We start from the raw sequence: 19,164 nt of genomic DNA, 5'->3' as shown, positions 1-19,164 counted from the left end.
GATAGAAATAGAAACTCTTTGGCATTAAGTTTCTTGTCGAAACTAGTTCGGACTGCTCGAGCTCTGATGACAGTGTGAACAAATACAAACACAAAATTTAAAAACATTTAGCGACGCACGCGCTATTTTGCAGGGTCACTGGTCAAAACTTTATTGTCTCAAGAAATATTTGTTACAAGTGTTGGCGATCTAAAACTGGAAAATGTTTTTTTCCCAGTACAAGTCAATACTTACTTAATTAATTAATTAAAAATACTTTTACCGCAGGCTATAATCTATTCATCGCTAGTCCAACTTCTCGTACAGACCGTTATCTGGCATTCGATCAAACCTAGTTTTCTATCGAGACATTCGAACACCACAAGAGTAGACCAGGCATGCGAAGTACGCGCGTGCGAGTGAACGCGCTGCCCTAATCTTTCATTACTACTAGGTAATAATAACTTGCTTGTTACTCGTGCTTCCGGAAAGGCTTGGTGGATCATAGTGTCAGACGTTCCTAGCGGAGCGGCGCGAAAACTGGGGATGATAGAATAGAAACATGAAGACCGCACAGTGACAAAACTATGGCTACTGACTTAACAAGCAACTGTATGATGCCCAGACGAACACCTCAGATGTTGAAGAAATCAGATATCAAAAACGAAGACGCAATGAATTACCTGGCATTCATCGTCCAAATCGTCCATGTTTGTGTTGAAAAGCAGAGTGCTGTAAAACGACGTGAAGCAATTGGCGGCAAAGAAGAGGAGTCTGCACTCACTGTAGTCAGTTGAATGAAAACCCAACGCTTCCTATCCCTCCACTACCGACTCCCCTATCCCCAATAACATCTTTTCATTTTCGAGCTAATACCAGTTTATTTTTGTTTATTTTAGTTTTGAAAATTTAATTTTACATACTTTTCTCATAATTATTATAATTATGCGATATTCCGGAATATTCCGGGATGTTCCGGAATGCTGCATGTTCCTGATTTAATCGACGGCCCTCTAAATCACGCATTCACTGCCAGGGGCATTATTTATATTAGTCCGTGTAACTGACGATGTGTGGAGATCTGGCCCGGATAGTCGCTGTTTTAAAAACCACAGGCAATGGTGCTATCCAGTAGGATCATTTGCCTCCTTTGATTCACATTCGATATTTTTTACTATAAACCCTGTAAACCATGCTGAATTTTCAAAATCAGGTATTTTCTACATGCTTTATCTCTGAAACAAAGTCGTTGACCTCCATTTTGTTTTTGCATTTCTGACACAAGTAACTCATTATCTGACTGCTCTAAAAATTAAGAAAAAATCTATCCACTGGAAAATTTTCGTGCGAACGTCCTAAATACAGCGTTACGTGTGTAATGTGAAACCGGAGAAAAGTAACATAACGACTTATCACGTGACCTCCTGACCTCAGAGGTCATTCGAGTTGTTTATTCAGTGTTCGGGGACTGATTTATTTACTCATGAGTCGACATGAGGCATATGGATATGAGAAACTAATTTACTACGGTTTGAAGCGTATATTCTATCATATTTTTAAAGGACTCTCGACTGAGCAAGACGATGAAAACAGCCAGGACTGTGTGTGCCACTCAGTGTCTTATCTCAAATATAAACATTGTCGACATTGTCGACCTTGTCAAATTTTATGGCCGTTTATGCTCGCTGTTTTACTGGAAATATTTTACAGAACAGCTCACAAGGACACTGGGAAGTTAAAATGGTTTCTATAGCAGCAGAAGGAACGTAAGTAACGGCGAGTCGTTGTTTCCTGTTTTAAACCGTTGACTTCCAAAGAATAACCTTGTGATTTGCATAAAATTGAACTCGCTTACATGTCGTAACATTTTATTTTACTGACGGAGAACATTTTAATTCCCAGACCTATAACTTTTCGGGTGAAAAAAAGCAATAACCAAGGTTTCCTAAAGTGTAGATATTTTGACCAAATGATATATACCAGAGGCCATTTATACTAGTCAAAGTTGATCTTTATTGGCCCCTTGCCAGGAGACGCAAATGGCGGCTGTACAAATACCCTTCGTTAAAAAGCTACACACAAAACTTCAAGAAACGTATTATACGATTTTAAAGAATAAGAATAAAATAATATTTGTGCAAAGTTTGGTTTTCATAAGATTGTTTTTACGCCCACTCTGTTTTCGTAAAAAAGCGTGAAATTCTGAACATTTTAAGCCGCAAAAACCGCCATTATATGCAAATTTCGAACTTTCTTAAATTTTGGCCGTAAAATAAATCGTTGGAACTTTAAACTATTTTTCCTTCAATAGGTTGACCCAAAGGTATGTTTTGGGGAGATAAAAGAAAAAGCGATTTGTCGTGACTGTCTTCTGATTCTCGACACTCTCAGAAAATCACTCTTAAATATTTATGTCGAGAATGAGCTTTAACTATAAGGTCTCTGCCATAAACACCTTCCACCTGATTCAGCATTGAATTCCGTCACAAACTCCCTGCCACGGGTAGGCACGTATTAGAGATAAGGCTATATTTAGGCTTGTATCATGATGCTCAATAATTTTGTTTAGAATTCAGAATTTTCGTTCGTGATCGCCAAATGTTTATTATTTTGTAGTTCCCTCGTTAGTCCTGTAATTCTAAGGCATGACTGCCCACAAAGTGAGCCTTGTGACTTCAGATTTTTTATCTTAAAGCTTATCGATAATACTTTAGCTCTAAACCCCACCACTAGTCATGTTTGGGTTTGTCTACTGGCCTTGACCTGAATCTCCCACAATGATCATGATTAGGTTTTTTGAAACGTTACTTTCTATCGCTTGTTTCAAGAATTTTGTAGTTTGCTCTTGAGAGTCGCGTGAAAGTGTTTGGGTTAGTATTCAACAAAATTCGATTTACAATCGATCTCATTAAAGTTACGACTGCGTAAGTAATGTGAAATTATCAGCGTTTTTGATTTTTTTTGTTTTTTTTTTTTTGTTTTTTTTCTTTTAAAGCACGGTAGAAATCCAAGAAGTTATTGTAAAAATTCTAAAAGGGGTTAATCGTGCCTAAATAATATCATATACATACAATGGGGGGAGGGGAAAAAGTTTGCTGGAATGGAAGTACTGTAACTATAACCAAGTAAGTAGCAGATAAATGTTGTGCTGTCGCATTGTATTGTAAGTATTTCTCATTGTAAGTAGTGTTTTTTTTTTCTTTCTTTTTTTTGGTCTGTTAGTGTTAAACAAAGTTAATTGAACAAGAAAAAGAAAAAGAAACTACGGCTGCATACGTGTAACCAAACAAACAATTGCGTCTGTGTTTTGATGTTTTAATCCGTCATTTTGTAGTCCTTGATATTCACCAATGTTTACTTTGCCGAAGGCTAAGCAGTTGTCTGTTTCGTAAACGAACGTTGCCATTTTCGCGACACTTAGAAATTTTTTTTTTATTTATTAACGAGTTTTTCTCTACTCATTTAAAGGAAAATAGAAATTGTAAGTAACCACCCAGTATGGAACACGGAGCCAAATCTCCGAAAATTTAATTATAAAATGTGACTTTTGTAGATATTATAATAGAGTTGCCCCAACCATGAAATAAAAGACAGCCGTAAGCAAACCAGTGTGAATATGAACAATTCAGCATTTGGTGAGTGCGTTTTCCTCCATCCAAAAAATCATAACCAGTTTCTACCTTATCGTAAATGCTCTTTTCCTTTGGCCATCGTAGCTTAATAAGAAATAACACACAAACTGCGGTGACAAACATGACAATAAAACGCATTTTTGAAAACAAAATTCATTAACTTGAAACATACGAAACGTAAAGTATTTGGAGTTTACCTGTGACATTCTAAAGCAAATTTTCTTATCTCTTAGAAGGGCGTTTTCGACCACAACAAATCATGACCTGAGGGGAAATGTATGCATGCAAGAAAATCGTAAGGGTTTCTCAATCAGTATTGCATATTTTCCGTCTGTTCTTTACATGCTTCGAATTTTTGACAGGAAAGACAATTAAAAAGTTTTGCGTCATTACGGTTTCTGTAACACACATGGGTGTTTTTGCATGACTAAGTTTGCTCTGCACGCTTTGCTCTGACTTAACTAGTCAGAGTGGATGATGCCCAAATCAACTTTGCACTTTTTCTGCGCATTCCGTAAGAAATGTATGTGGTCATTTTCGCTTCATATGACCTGCCATTAAAAAATTAACGTTTTCGGATTCGTTGTACCCCATATGATAACCTAGTTGAACTAGTAAACTCAATTTTAGCCATCAGTTGGTATATGCCGGGGTGATTGCATCTCGGATCAACGGACGCGCGCATAAAAATTGAAAACAAATTTCAAAACGGTGGCTTCTGTGCCATTTGAAGATGAATCGAAAAAATGACTCATATTGACACAGAAGAGATACAAGAATCCAGTGACGAGGTAAGCGACAAAACAGAGAAGCTGTTGAGTCAGCGGTCAATTGTTTCATAGAATGCAGTGACCTGGGGGAAAATTTTGCAATTTTTTGTTAAACAAGAGGCAAAAAGATTAAGAGGTCTTTACGAACAACGTGCTCGAGGGAAAGATCCTTTTTCCATTTTCTGTGAATCATCACTCAACACAGGAGCAGAGTTAAAAGACGAGACCTGTACATCGTTGGATTTAATCTACAGGAGGCTGTCAGCTCGTCGGCGAATTAAGAGACCTTGGTATTTGGAGTTTACCCGTGGCATTCCAAAGGAAAGTTTCTTAGCTCTTAAAAGGACCTTTTCAACCACAACAAATCATGACCTGAGAGGAAATGTATGCATGGAAGGAAATCGTGAGAGCTTCTCAATCAGTATTGCATATTTTCCGTCTGTTCTTTACATGTTTCGAATTTTGAAGGGAAAGACAATTGAACAGTGTTGTGTCATTACGGTTTCTGTTACACACATAAGTTTTCTTAGCATGACTAAGTTTGCTCTGTACACTTTGCTCTCACCTAACCAATCAGAGTGGATCAGAGCGCTGGACGTTGACCCCGACCGACTGAAACAAAATTTTTCTTTAAATTTACTGTTTCACACCTGCATATCTTCACGGTAAACTTTGTTTGTACCAAAACTTAACCAAAAAACGCTGTTAATTTTAGCAGCCGAAATGGACTATTCGAAGCAAAACGGCGTCAGCGACCCTGAACTAGACTACGTTTATGGAAAGGCTTGTAATGTCAATGGTTTTGTCAACGAAGAAGGTAGTGTAGATTCTCTTCTGTCTCCACTTGATTTATTCACGTTTTTTTGTTCGAATTGTAGGGCTCCACTAGTTTTCTACGCCGTAATTTATGTCCAACCTTCACAGAAAATACACATTACCAAGGTGCAAACCCTGCGAGTGAATAAAATTAAAACAATGATAAAATTTGAAAACCAGTTGTCAACAGATAATCTGTCGATTTCACATGGGACAAGAGTACACAAACATACTTGTCGCAAACGTTCCTGAAAGAGTTGCAACGAAAACAACAGCATTATATCCTTATTAGCGTATAATTTATGATTTTATAAGACAATTTTCAGGAGCTGAACAGGTTAATTTCGCTTGTGACTCTTGTAGTTTTATGCTCAATATTATAGCAAATATTAATTCCGCCCGCTTAATATTTACAAACAACTCGGCTCATCGTGCGGAGCTTATGTTCAGATCCAAAGTGAACGCAATACATACCAAGAGCTCGAACCTACCCCAATGACACCGCATGCAGCCTCTGAAGCCATATTTTTCTCGAATCAAGTACCTTTACCACCAAGGATAACTGACATTTTATGACGGTGGTTTTGCTGTTGAAACGGGAGAGACCCGGAGTAACGCAACACTCCTTTGAGTCACGCATGCGGAGACGGGATACTATATCTGTTGTCAATGTAAAAGTCGAGTTAGCAGACAAGTGAGCTTAAGTTAGCAGTATTCTCAAATACTGTAAAATCAAATACAACCTCGCTTATTTCCAGGTGTCACGGTTATCTTAGTATTTTACAGGCAAAATACAAATTGTGGCCAAACTTTTGCTGCCCATTTTTCACACATTGTTTTTGGCGGCAAGCGAGAGGGGAGTGGTCGGCGTCGTAGGGGTCTGTGAGCAAAAAGGAAGGGTAACCCTAATGCCACAGTTATCCTAACAATAAGACTTCTCTAGCACTCGAAAGTTTGTTGTTTTGTATCGGCGTGCTTATGAGGCAGCCAGAATGCACGACCATGACAAACCCTAGCTGAGCGTGAATGTTACCCTTGCACCTGGGTTATATGTTGTCCTTGTAAAGACTCGGATAGGTACAACTCAGCTATCTGAACAACTTAATTTCAATTCCATGAAACAAAATATGTTCTACACACTGACGATCAACAATTAATCACCAAAATTGTTTATATTTAGTTTGGCGCTTAAGTTTCCGATATGTTTGTTGCCACTGTCGCTAAAATATCCTTAAGCAGAATTGTTTATAGTCTTGCCTTCAAACGCGTTCTAAAATCAAGGAAAAAATGGTGTCTGGATGATTAAGAGCTTGAAATCAAAATTTGATTTTGCTTGTTAACTCGGGGTAGGATAACCCTACTGATACGGTACCCTCCCTTCTTGTAATCAGGCCTCAGTACAGTCCTTGTGGATCGTAAGGTTTGTTCATTGTTGACAAGAACAGTTCTGTGTTATGTCCTTTAGTAGTTCCATGTACGGAGCTCTCCTGCGCACGGGAGGCTGTGGTATATCTAGACCCAGGCCCTCGCATACACGCTGCAGCATTGATAACTTGAGCATCTTCAAGGTATCACCTTTCACCATTGAGCAAAGATGGAACTGGTCATACAATAATGGGATGCTGGATCTGGCTTGCTGTGGCCGCCACGTCTCTGGCGCCAGTGAAATTTGTCTCCTCTTCTGATGCCTGGATATCTAACTCATTCATATCTTGCTGGCGAGCGGCAGCATTAAGACGTGAAAAGTAAGAGGCGCTCTGCGAGGCTGTAAGGAGTTCTGATGACTGGAAAAGGCGCAGACAGTCAGCACCACGAGCACGGCGCATTTCACGAGCAACGACCTCCGCATCGAGCTTTCGGCCTGTTGTTTGGCCGATACGAAATTTAGCCAAAAGGTAGAACTTTTGTTTATCGCTGAACCGATAAGCTTTTTTTGACAGCTCTTAGAGCCCATCCCTCCTTGGCAGCTGCAATAGGGTAATCTTGGGAAAGCGTTGAGGTTTTTAGGGTTGGTAAAACGCCAACGCCCTCCTCCAGGGCTGACTTGTAACCCATTTTGGCTAGATCTATCACAGTATGTCTCTCAGGGGACCGTGTGCATTTCTCGAGGGACAAGTGCTTTTCAAGCGCCGATACCTGTTGAAAGATGCGCACGCACCCATCCTGGGGACATGAATAAACCCCAGCAACTTTGTTGCTCTCCTCTGGATTGACGTTCTGCATTTCCTCCGCGCTGGCTTCAGGAGTTGTGGCTTTGGTCGACTTGTTGCCCAAAGGTTTGAAGTCTCCCGGGGAAAATGCTGCCACTAGTCCGCTCTGACTAGGTTCTGAAATATGATGAGACACACATCCACATTATATTTCAATCTAGGAACAAGTTACAATGCAGTTATTGTTATTGGTAATAACAGGTGTTGAAGAGGTACTACTGAAAAGCATTACCCATCCCTCACTCCCTCTGTACCTAACACTATTAATCAGGGAGGTTTCCACACTCGTTATTGTATCTAATTAAGGTCGAATTGTGAAGAACACCGTAGTAACGGAAAAATAAGAGAGTTTGTCAGTCCGTAGAACAAATCGTGACATTATGTCTACAAGCTTTGGCTACTCACCAAAAGACCTAAAAGACGATACATCCAGTTTGATTACATCACCAGGACCGACACCATATGCACGCCAACAAGTAACGGTATCTGTTCAAGTAAACCCAAAGTTGTTCAGCTTTGCGATACTTGCTACTGTCTGGGCCGTGTCTTGCGTCTCAGCAATGGTGTCCATGGAAACCACTCGGACTTCCTCCAATCATCCATGAGAAATCAAAGCAATTTTCATGTCATTTGCAGTGCACACGTCGTGTCCTTCATTTATGTATGCCCTGATATGGAATTTGCGTGACGCAGCCAGTCGACGTGCCGCACCTTTACCCTCTTGTGGATTGCTAAAATCAATGCGTGCCACCCAAATTCCGCAACGTGTTCCCATATGTCGACACGCCAGGATTGTGCGAGAAGAATAGTAACACCCGGTCTTATCCTGACGAAAAAAGGCCGTGTTGATTTCCGAGTGCTCCTGCTTAAGTGTGGTTAGAACGTGGTGCATGGTGGCTACGACTACAGAGCTTCCCTGGCTACATGACTGGATGACGTGGATGAACCCTTGCTACTGTAGGACCCCTTCTACCCGTCGGTATGCGACTGATCTGTGCCAGGATATAGCACGCTTGCCAAACCAGTCTGCTTGGGACTCTCGGTACCTCTGCGGCAAGAACTTCATTGCCCAGTCGTTTACAATGAAAACCGTTTCTTGGTTGAGGGCAACGATGACATCCAGGCGAGCCTGGTCTTGGTGTGCTAATCGTAACAAATGAAATTCCCATGACTGGATGGCAAACGTGGCGTGATTGGTAAGATATACAGCTTCGTCTCTGTCGTCTTCCGTGTGAAACGGCGCTCTAGCTACGGCTTCTGAAATGGCGGCAAGCGTAGAATTTAGGTTTTCGCACTGCTCGCGTACGTCTTCAAAAAAAAAAACAACTATTAGCTTGAAATCGCCTTTAAGATACAATTTGGCAGTCTTCAAGGATTGGGTGTCAATGGCATCTGATTCTTTTCCCAGCCCGAGTTCGCTAACCTGGCGCACTAAGGATTCAAGGTCTTCAAAAGCGCGAGCACCTTCTGCGGCAAAGTAATCAAGCCCTTGAAGAGAGTTGCGCACTGAAGCTTTGCACTCTGCTAGTATCCGCAACATGGTGCGCTCGCTGAAGGGCTCGAATCCCGTCTCATCGCAGCACTGTTCGTACTGGCCCGCTATGTTCTGTGGAATAAGCGTACGGATGACGTTCGGTATTTCAATAGTTTTTCCTGAGGAAAGCGTCAGCATTTCTGTCCAAAAGGCAGATCTTGGACTAAATGAGGACTCGTAATGAAGGACAGAAAATGGTCCAACTGCTGCCGCTCAACTCTTACTCTCACTAATGGTTGGTAGGTCATGGAAGCGCCGCGCCCAAACTACAGGCGATGAAGGTTGGCTATGCTGCAGTGATATCTCGACAAGCCTAGTATAAACACTGAGATGGCCTTTTAGCTGGCAAGACCTGCCATGATGGACAGAATCTGCCTTCTCGTGTCCCAGCCATTTGCATTGCCGTAAGCCTCTGCCAAAGCCTCGAGGTAGTCTTTTGACGGCTGCGATAAGTCTTCTAGACCAAGGGCCTTCTTCATGGCAGCAGACGAGACAGTAGCCTGCCAAAGAGAACCTGCGTCTTTCGGGCTGATTGTGCGGAGGACTGAGGACACGATCTCTGCCGTTCTTTTGGTGTATCGTTGCTTGGTTCTGTCAGAGACTTGTTCCCACTCAAGCCAGGGTTGAACTATCGGAGCGATACCGTCGGAGAGTAAATACTCATTCAACCTTTCTCGAGGTACCACCGACGTTGCCTTCACAGCTTGCGTTTCCTCGCTCGTGCTTGAAACAATGCTATCTGTATCTGGACTAAGGAAAGTCTCATCCTCAATTGCAAGCCTTGATAATTCTGCCGCCAGATCTTCAGATGAAACATCGCTGTCCGAGGGATCCTTTTCCACCAATGTCTGCTATAAGTAAAAATAATTTCAATAGTAACTAAAAAGCGTATTTATTTTCTTTTTGGTATGTGGGTGTATGTTGTGAAGTGTGTGCGATGGTGTTGGGGTGGGTTTTGGGCTGGCATGATTAAATTAACACCCGGCGCAAAATTAGTCAGCTTCTTACCGTGGATTGTTCTTGAGATGACTCAGCATGTAGTACAGCTTGTTCAGCCGCAGGCGCAGCCAAAGGTGTTCCACAGGCTTCTGACTTCTGGTCCGGCAGTGACTTGTTTTCCAACAGCTGTTTGCTCACGAACTCTTTACACTGTTTGCAAATTGCTGAAAAAGTGAAGCAATAAACCTTTCACTTCTTGCCGAAAAATATACTGCTCGAGGACAATGCGAATTTTCTCAGCCAATTAAAATAACTCGAAAAAGCTCTTACGAAATCAGAGTGACTTCAAGACCACAGAAATAACTGTTCCATTCTGTCGCGCGATCCCTTGCCTTATTTCCCTTTGCGATTACTTCACAGGTCAGTCCGTTTCACCCCTCATGGTTCCGAAATAGGAACAGTTACATGTATATGTATAACTACTTGTACGAGATCTGGTAAACATTTTAGGCTATATGCAACTGATAAAAATAAAACAACTCACGCGATCCAATTAAAATGAGAATCTTGGTTTCCTCGAAAATTACTGCTCATTGGTGGCTATTCACTCGGTACATTCTTTAGCATTCGCTGATTTGTGGGCGGCCATCTCTGCAGGGACTGTGTAGACAGATTTTCCTGTCCTCCAACGGATACCATAAACGGCTCTGTGGTGCGGACAAATATTAAGCAACTCGTGCTCTTCTTCCACTTTAAACACACCTAAAACATTGACAACTTTTAGCTAAACATCTCATCTGTATGTGGGCACTACCGGTTCAAAAATAGCATAAATGACACCACTCACCAGCTCTCGCCAACAGTAACTTCATCTCTGTATTAATACCCTCATCCCCGCTTAGTTTGAAGCTTGCCAAATGACTGCTGACATCTCTCGTTTGGTCTTTTAGGCTAACGCACTCGAGGTGTCCTGGATAGTCGCTCGATTGTCCGCAAACGCTGGACCTACCTTGCAGCGTAATGTAGCTACAGAAAAATGCCATGTGAAAAATACAAACACTTAGGGGCACAAAATGGCACAGCTAAGCCACTAGCAGGACTGGTCTCATATGTTCCTGGTTTTCCAGTTCCATGTAGCCAATAATTTTACCGCACTTTGGTGTGCACGTGACTTGGCTGTTGTGTTACTTTGTAAATAAACTGACCTTTCAGGAAGATTTCAAACACATCTGGTTTCTACAACGGATGCTTTAATGCTAGCTGAAAGCTGGAGCGATAGCAAGTAGATGGGAAAACGGGTTTTGGTGCGTATTTTGTGTTTATTTTAGAAATATATTTATATGACTGTGCGTGGTTTGCGTGGGATCGGGAAGTTGTAGGTAAAAGGTGAAATTAGATCAAATTACAGTCCAGTCGGAAAATGAGAAATAACAAATAAGTTTACACCATTGCGCGTAAACTAAGCGCTGTTAGACACTGATGAGATGTTATCTTTTACCAAATCTTGTTTGGAGAGTTCTGTACGGGTCCGCAAATGATCCCAGGACCGCAAATGATCCCGGACCGCAAATGATCCCCAAATTGAACCAGAAATGACCCCGGAGCGGAAATGATCCCCATATTGGACCGCAAATGATCCCGATCAAAAAATAAGGAATGGCATGGATTTAAATCAGAGGAAAGGGGGAACATATACAAAAATTATGAACTAAAAAACATGTTTTATCATTTTACAAAAAAAAAATATTCCACAGTTGCTGTTTTTTTTCTTCGAACGGTTCAGATCGTTTGCACTGTCACGCAATAAAAAATAATAATAACTCGAAAACCAACCAATGGAAAAAGCTAAGACAGTGCGATGTACGCTATAGAAGATAACTAATTAAGACACTTCTCCAAGTTTTAGGTCTGCGCGTTTCCCCAAACTTCAGAAATTCGTAGTAAATGTTTCCCAGAAATTTACAGAGCCCAGTAAGAAAACGCTACGTTGGTATACATCCGTGGTACACCAATATGGCAGCCGGAATATAGTGTAAACATCTAGAACTTACTTTGGGTTTCAAGGCGACTGATTACCAGCACTAAACAAACAAGCATTTACATAAGTACTTTTCCTGATGCTCTAACTTCCAAAAAGGCTCAAAATCATGAGATAAGTATATATTTTTCAACAAACTCAATAGTAGCCTTGTGTCACGCAACCTCCATAACCCTGAAATTCAAAATGTTCTGGTTTCCAAACGAAGCACGCTAATTGTAAACAGATGGAAATATACCGCCTCTTATGCCTGACCTATTGAATTAGAATACTTAGAAAAACACATACTTGTAAACATTCTCGAAATACCGGGGGGGGGGGATAGTATCAAACATCTATCAAACAGCTAACTTGTCGAAACTAAGCGCAAGCCTTGGCCCTCCTTGGTCATGAAGCTGAACTTCATAACTATAGCTTGGAATTTTGGCTTCTTAGAATACTCAAGTAGTCATTTCGGAGGAATTAAAGCCAAAATACGACCAAATAAATTTGTTCAAATTTCCAGTGCTATACACTAGGTGTTTCACAGAGTGATGAAGCGATAGGCTTGTAGGTCTACTCAGGTGACAGCGTCTTCCTTAATAGTTGCTTCGTGGTTAGATTTTAGTTTAAAATTTTAGACGAGTGGCGTTAGTGGCTGATAAAATGTGATTTAACTATAACACCGAAATATCAGTGTTTAATGTTAATGTTAATGTTGCACTGATCATAATTTTACTGAGAATTGCAAAGAAATGCAAGCCAAGTCGCGTTTTGATGGTTGAGTGGTGATATTCATAACATCGTAGTTAGCAACAAAATTTAGTCGAAAATATGAAAAAAAAAAAAAAGCAAGTGTTAAGCCTCATTTTCTCTTGATTATAATTGTAAAATGGCTTTAATAAAAACATCAGTATTCACGTACGCCAATTGCCTATCCACACCATCCCACCATCCATGCCATTCGGTATTTTGTAGTCGGGATCATTTGCGGTGCCTATCGGGGATCATTTGCGGACCAATTTGCGGATCATTTGCGGTCCGGGATCATTTGCGGTCCGGGATCATTTGCGGTCCGGGATCATTTGCGGTCCTGGGATCATTTGCGGACCCGTACAGTTCTGAAATGCATTCATAAAGTTGACAATACATCCGAGAAAAGACGACCATTTCCGCAATGTTTACATAGCAAGTCGCCGTGTCATTTTAAAATAGTTTCCCACAACAACTTATCTTATAATCTCAAGGTAATAATCACACGATAAATATATATTTTAGCGTTTTATTTCGTAAGTTGCTCAGAAATAACGATAATCCAGTCACTCAAATGTAAAGAGCAGCGAACATTAAGGTTTCGGTCTTTCTTTACGTCGAAATGTAGACAAACATTTTGAAAGATGTGCTGAACATCGTTCGTAGATTCCAGTTTTTTTCAAAGGGACCCAGTTCGAGTCCGACCTTGAGATTTGGCAGAATAACAGTTAAAAGACAAATCTTTTCAGCTGTAGAGTTAGATTCTGAAATAATTAGGTACCAGAGAGAGTTTTATCCAGTCAAAAATAGCCAATATTTTGTCTCTCGTTAACCGGTCGCCGGAAATGTTTTTTGTATGGCTTGAAACCTTAAAATAATAGAGCTATTCTATATCTGAGCAAAATTTAACAGTACTTGATTGAATTTCAAGATTTTACGAACGCTTCGTCTTTTCGTGTTATTTGGGGCATTCCACTGGGAGTAAAACGCACTTTGACCGCATTTTCAAACTTTCGAATTTTTTTCAAAAACAAAAAAGCGCTGGAACTTAAAATTATTAGTTTTGAAAACAGTTCGCCAAAGGGTATCTTGAGGCAAAATATGAGCGATGTGCCAAAATAGTCGCCGTCGCACCATTCTCAATGCTCTCAGGCAGGTGCACTTAAAAAGGGACAATCGCCGAAATTGATAATCTTACTAAGAAACTATTAAGAAACAGTTTAATGTGTCAATTATATGGATAAATAACTTGTCCATATCAACTATGTCTTGTCCGTCTTCAAAGGGTATTTTAACTAACTGTTTGTGATTATTACGCGTACATTTGTCTTTGTGTCACATTTTGTGCCGAATTTGTTAAAAATTCCTATACTACTCTTTGATGCCCAAACCAACTTTGCACTTTTTCTGCGCATTTCGTAAGAAGGTATGTGGTCACTTTTGCTTCATATGACCTCCCACTAAAATTAACATTTTCGGATTTGTTGTACCCTATATGATAACCTAGTTGAACTAGTAAACTCAATTTTAGCGATCAGTTGGTATAACAAGTCCGTGTAAGAGAGCATAAAAGTTGCAGGATCAGATGCAGCTGATTAGGTACAAAGAATGTAATGTCACAAATTCGGTATCCAATCAATCCCCCTGGGCACACACGCCAACAAAAATGCCAGGGTGATTGCATCTCGGATTAACGGACGCGCGCATAAAAATTGAAAACAAATTTCAAAACGGCGGCTTCTGTGCCATTTGAAGATGTTCTCGAAGAAATGACTCGTGTTGACACAGAAGAGCTACAAGAATCCAATGACGAGGTAAGCGACAAAACAGAGAAGCTATTGAGTCAGCTGTCAATTGTTTCATAGAATGCAGTGAACTGGGGGAAAACTTCGCATTTCTTTGTTAAACAGGAGGCAAAAAGATTAAGAGGTCTTTACGAACAACGTGCTCGAGGGAAAGATCCTCTTTCCATTTTCTGTGAATCATCACTCACCGCAGGAGCAGAGTTAAAAGACGAGACCTGTACATCGTTGGATTTAATCTACAGGAGGCTGTCAGCTCGTCGGCGAATTAAGAGACCTTGGTATTTGGAGTTTATCCGTGACATTCCAAAGGAAATTTTCTTAGCTCTTAAAAGGACCTTTTCAACCACAACAAATCATGACCTGAGAGGACATGTATGCATGGAAGGAAATCGTGAGAGCTTCTCAATCAGTATTGCATATTTTCCGTCTGTTCTTTACATGTTTCGAATTTTGAAGGGAAAGACAATTGAACAGTGTTGTGTCATTACGGTTTCTGTTACACACATAAGTTTTCTTTGCATGACTAAGTTTGCTCTGTACACTTTGCTCTCACCTAACCAATCAGAGTAGATCAGACCGCTGGACGTTGACCTCACCCGACTGAAACAAAATTATTCTTTAAATTTACTGTTTCACACCTGCACATCCTCATGGTAAACTTTGTTTGTACAAAAACTTAACTAAAAAGTGCTGTTAATTTTAGCAGCCGAAATGGACTATTCGAAGCAAAACGGCGTCAGCGACCCTGAACTAGACTACGTTTGTGGAAAGGCTTGTAATGTCAATGGTTTTGTAAACGAAGAAGGCAGTGTAGATTCTCTTCTGTCTTCACTTGATTTATTCAAGTTTTTTTCTTCGAATTGTAGGGCTCTACTAGTTTTCTACGTCGTAATTTATGTCCAACCTTCACAGAAAATACACATTACAAAATTAAGAGAGCCAAAGAGTTTAGTTTCACCAAATTGAATGCGAGAGATTAAAGAAATATCTAGACAGTATACCTTGGAAAAACGATTGGACACTGCTTCGAAGACAAGAGTGGCATTTTTATTGTCAACACCGAAACTTTAAAAGGAAGAAAACGTCGCTGACGTCCACCTTAGTGAAAATAAAGTTTGGATTCTCGCGTCTATCTAGTGGTTCATAAAAAAAAAGGTTTACATTTATCTTCGAGTGCAGTGGATACAGAACTCCACGCCGTTGCTTGTTCTGTGGCCGTTCAACAGGCGGACTTGTTACCTGCAAAACTATTCTTTCACTTACTTTCTTAAATTGCGTGCAGCGGCATACCAGGTGAGTTTAGCCAAACCATGGTTCGTACTTTTGCGAGAGGTACTCCAACCGAAATACCCATGGCAAGACCAAACAAGCCTGATATGCCGCCAAAGCGTACCAGAAAGGAACGATTAGGTATTTACCGTACCCAAATTCGGCCAAATGACCTGATATTGTAGCCATATCAAGTCAGTGACTTGATCTCTCAGGATATCAAGACAGGAGACACAGCTTTTGATTGGCTAGTTGGGAATTTAGTTACGGTAATCTAGAGTTACACGAAGAGATCTACTCACAGGTCCAAAAGTTCGGTATTGTAGCGGAAAATATCCTCAGATAAGTCGTTCAACTGATTGTTTCCCAAGTACCTACCAACAAATAATCACAATCAGTGTCAATTGCAGGATAAAACGGAAATTAAAGAGTGTGTGCTAGGAGGTTCCCTTCCTGATATAGGATACAACCTTACAGAAAACAAGAATAATAAAAATAAAAATGGGAAAACAAAACTCTCTTACAAGATCCTTTCCATGTTGTTTCTCGATCTAGAAAATTCTGAGATCCCGGAATTGCAGGATCTCTTTCATTTGTGACACCACTCATATTTAGCCTGAGACATAGGAGATTAGGGCAGAGTCACAAAGTGTCCGCGCTGACTTAACATCGAATTTATCCTACACAACAAGCGTTTTAAAAGGCGACAATCGCCGAAATTGATGATCTTACTAAGAAACTATTAAGAAACAGTTTAATGTGTCAATTATATGGATATATAACTTGTCCATATCAACCATGTCTTGTCCGTCTTTATCAGCAATGTCTTTAAAGGGTATTTTAACTAAGTGTTTGTCATTATTACGTTTTCATTTGTCTTTGTGCCACATTTTGTGTCGAATTTGTTGCAAATTCTTATACTATTCTTTGATGTGCAAATCAATTTTGCACTTTTATAGCGCATTTCGTAAGAAATGTATGTGGTCACTTTGGCTTCATATGAGCTGTTACTAAAATTAACATTTTCGGATTCGTTGCGTCCCATATAATACCCTAAGTTGAACTAGTAAACTCAATTTTAGCAGATCAATGTAAAACAAGTCGGTGTAAGAGAGCATGAAAGATGCAAGATCAGATACAGCGCGGTGATTGGGTAAAAGGAATGTAATGTGAGAAATTCTGTATTCAATAAATAAATTTTCAAGTGGTTCTGGAACCAGTCCGATACGAGTGATAACAGTTACTGTGCAAAATAATAAGTCTGTCGTTAACTCGTGTTAATACAGTTGCTGCCTTTTCGTCCGTTTTGAGACTAAGTTGGCGACAGGCTACGTTCCGCAGCTCAGTGCTCCTGTTTACGGAGTGTAGGCTGCAAGTGCGCCGGTGTGCTTGTAAAATCGTGAGTTAATTGGTCTTTGAGAACTTATTTTTACTAGAAGGGATGACAGAATTCTCCACATTTTTTTGATTGAAAATCTTTCAAAAATTATGACTAGTTTAATTTATTTGAATCTCAACTTATCATATAAATAGAGAGGCGGTGGCCTCATGGTTAGAGCGCTCGTCCCCAGATCGAGCGGTCCTGGTTCAAGCCCTGGCCGGGGACACTGTGTTGTTTTCTTGGGCAAGACACTTAGCTCTCACACAGTGCTTCTCTCCACTCAGGAGTATAAATGGGTACCAGCGAATTGTTGGGAAAAGCTGACAAATTGCGGTGGAGTGACCTGCGATGGACTAGCTTCCACTCCAGGGGAAGTAGAAGTACTCCTAGCCGCTTCATACTATAGAAACTGGGATAAGGTCCGGCAGCTATGAACCAGTCCGGCAGCTCCAAAGCCTCACTTATCATATAGGCACACATCAGACATCATCACACATCACCTCTTGCAAAGATGTTGAAAATATAACACGGTTTCTGCTGCAATATATTCAGCTAAAGATATTACTCTTCACTCGTTTTTTACTTGCTTCAGTGTCTTAAGGACAAATATGGGCAAATTGTATTCAAAATATGACTTTCGTCTTGCTAATTACATATAACGTACTCCTATAGACGAAAATGGCGTTAGTTGAAAATATGAAGTTTCGTATCTCAGTTAAGTGTCATTGTCAGAGAAAACCGGGCAACAGGAAAAGATTGAGGTCGGCTGTTTATCTTCATCTTAATTTTTACAGTATAAAAGCTATCCGAAAAGATTAACAACCATGGCACTTAACGAGGTAGGTGTTCGTTTTTCTTTGAGATATCACCACATCATAATTTTGGCCTCGCAAGCGGTCTAAAATGGCCGAAATTTCTGGCAACTTTAGGTGAGGCTAAATGATACCTCTTACAAATTCCAGAAAGTCTTATTTTTTGCGATAATATTTGTTCCCTTATTGGTTGACTGAGATATAGTTGAGGTTTTTCGCTTTAATCCTACGCTATTCTTGTGGTGCCATCTATCGCCGCTGGATCGTTAATGGGTGTGACTCAATTTTAGCCATTTTCAGCGACTCGTTTTTCAAAAGTGCCGTATTTTATTATTATTTTTTTTTTTGACAGTCTTTTACACTGCCATCACTATCCAGTTTAGTTAAAATGGTTAAAAATTTGAGGTAAGTCGGAGTAACTGGTCTTGCAAAGTCCCCAAAAAAATCATTAGCCAGAATCATTTCCCGCCAAAATTTTTAGCGAAGAATATCACTTTATTCCCACTTTCTGCGATATTTAGCCTTGATTTACAAAAAGATCTGCCAAAATAGTTAGTTGGACAGCAGAATAGCATATTTTAGATGTGACATCGTTTTTTTACGATGTGAGCATTTCAAACACGCCAAATCCTTACTATTATCTGGGCTAAACTTTTCCGCAAAAATTCTAGTTTAACAAAGTGGATCCTAAGTTCGGTTGTGATTTTTGCTATCAAGTAGAACAAGAAGTTTAACGCTAAAAGATTTGTAAAACACATTTAAACAACAAACAAGGTTTCGTTCTGCATTGTCAAGGTAAAAAGTGAAAAAGTATAACGTGTACTTAGAGTATATAAAATATGAACAATACATAAAATATTTGCGGGTCCTATGCGTATAATTCTCAAGGTAGGAAACGCAATACAGAAAAACGCGTGCGAAAGTGTTACGTAAACAGTTTGGCGCGAATGGAGTCGGTTTGCGTGTTAAGAGAACGCTTGATGTCGATCCTTTACGTACGGCATCTCGTAGACTTAGCAATCGAATTTGCTGTTACATTTCCTCAGAACTTTGAAAATGTGGCTAGTCTCTGTTTTGTTGTTCTCTTGCTGTGTTTCAAGGTGTTTTCCGATGGCTGAATAACGGTGTTCATTTATGCGTTGATTTAAGTGTTGGACAGAGAACAATGCAAGAGTTCGAAGTTTTCATTCTGAGGAAAAATGATAAAAAACACTTAATTTTTCTCAAGCATCTGAGCGGGCAAGAAT

At 40.2% G+C, this 19,164-nt stretch overlaps 1 pseudogene; it reads right to left on the bottom strand.

Annotated features, from left to right (window-relative positions):
- Positions 1-6,430: 6,430 nt before the first annotated feature.
- Positions 6,431-9,300, bottom strand: LOC149105430 (uncharacterized; annotated as a pseudogene).
- Between the last annotated feature and the right edge of the window lie 9,864 nt (positions 9,301-19,164).

The sequence above is a fragment of the Orbicella faveolata genome, unplaced genomic scaffold (assembly GCF_042242905.1).
Source record: "Orbicella faveolata isolate gen_17 unplaced genomic scaffold, um_ofav_v1 contig_34, whole genome shotgun sequence".
In the NCBI taxonomy this organism is placed as follows: domain Eukaryota; kingdom Metazoa; phylum Cnidaria; class Anthozoa; order Scleractinia; family Merulinidae; genus Orbicella; species Orbicella faveolata.
This window is presented reverse-complemented; position numbering and strand designations above follow the sequence as displayed.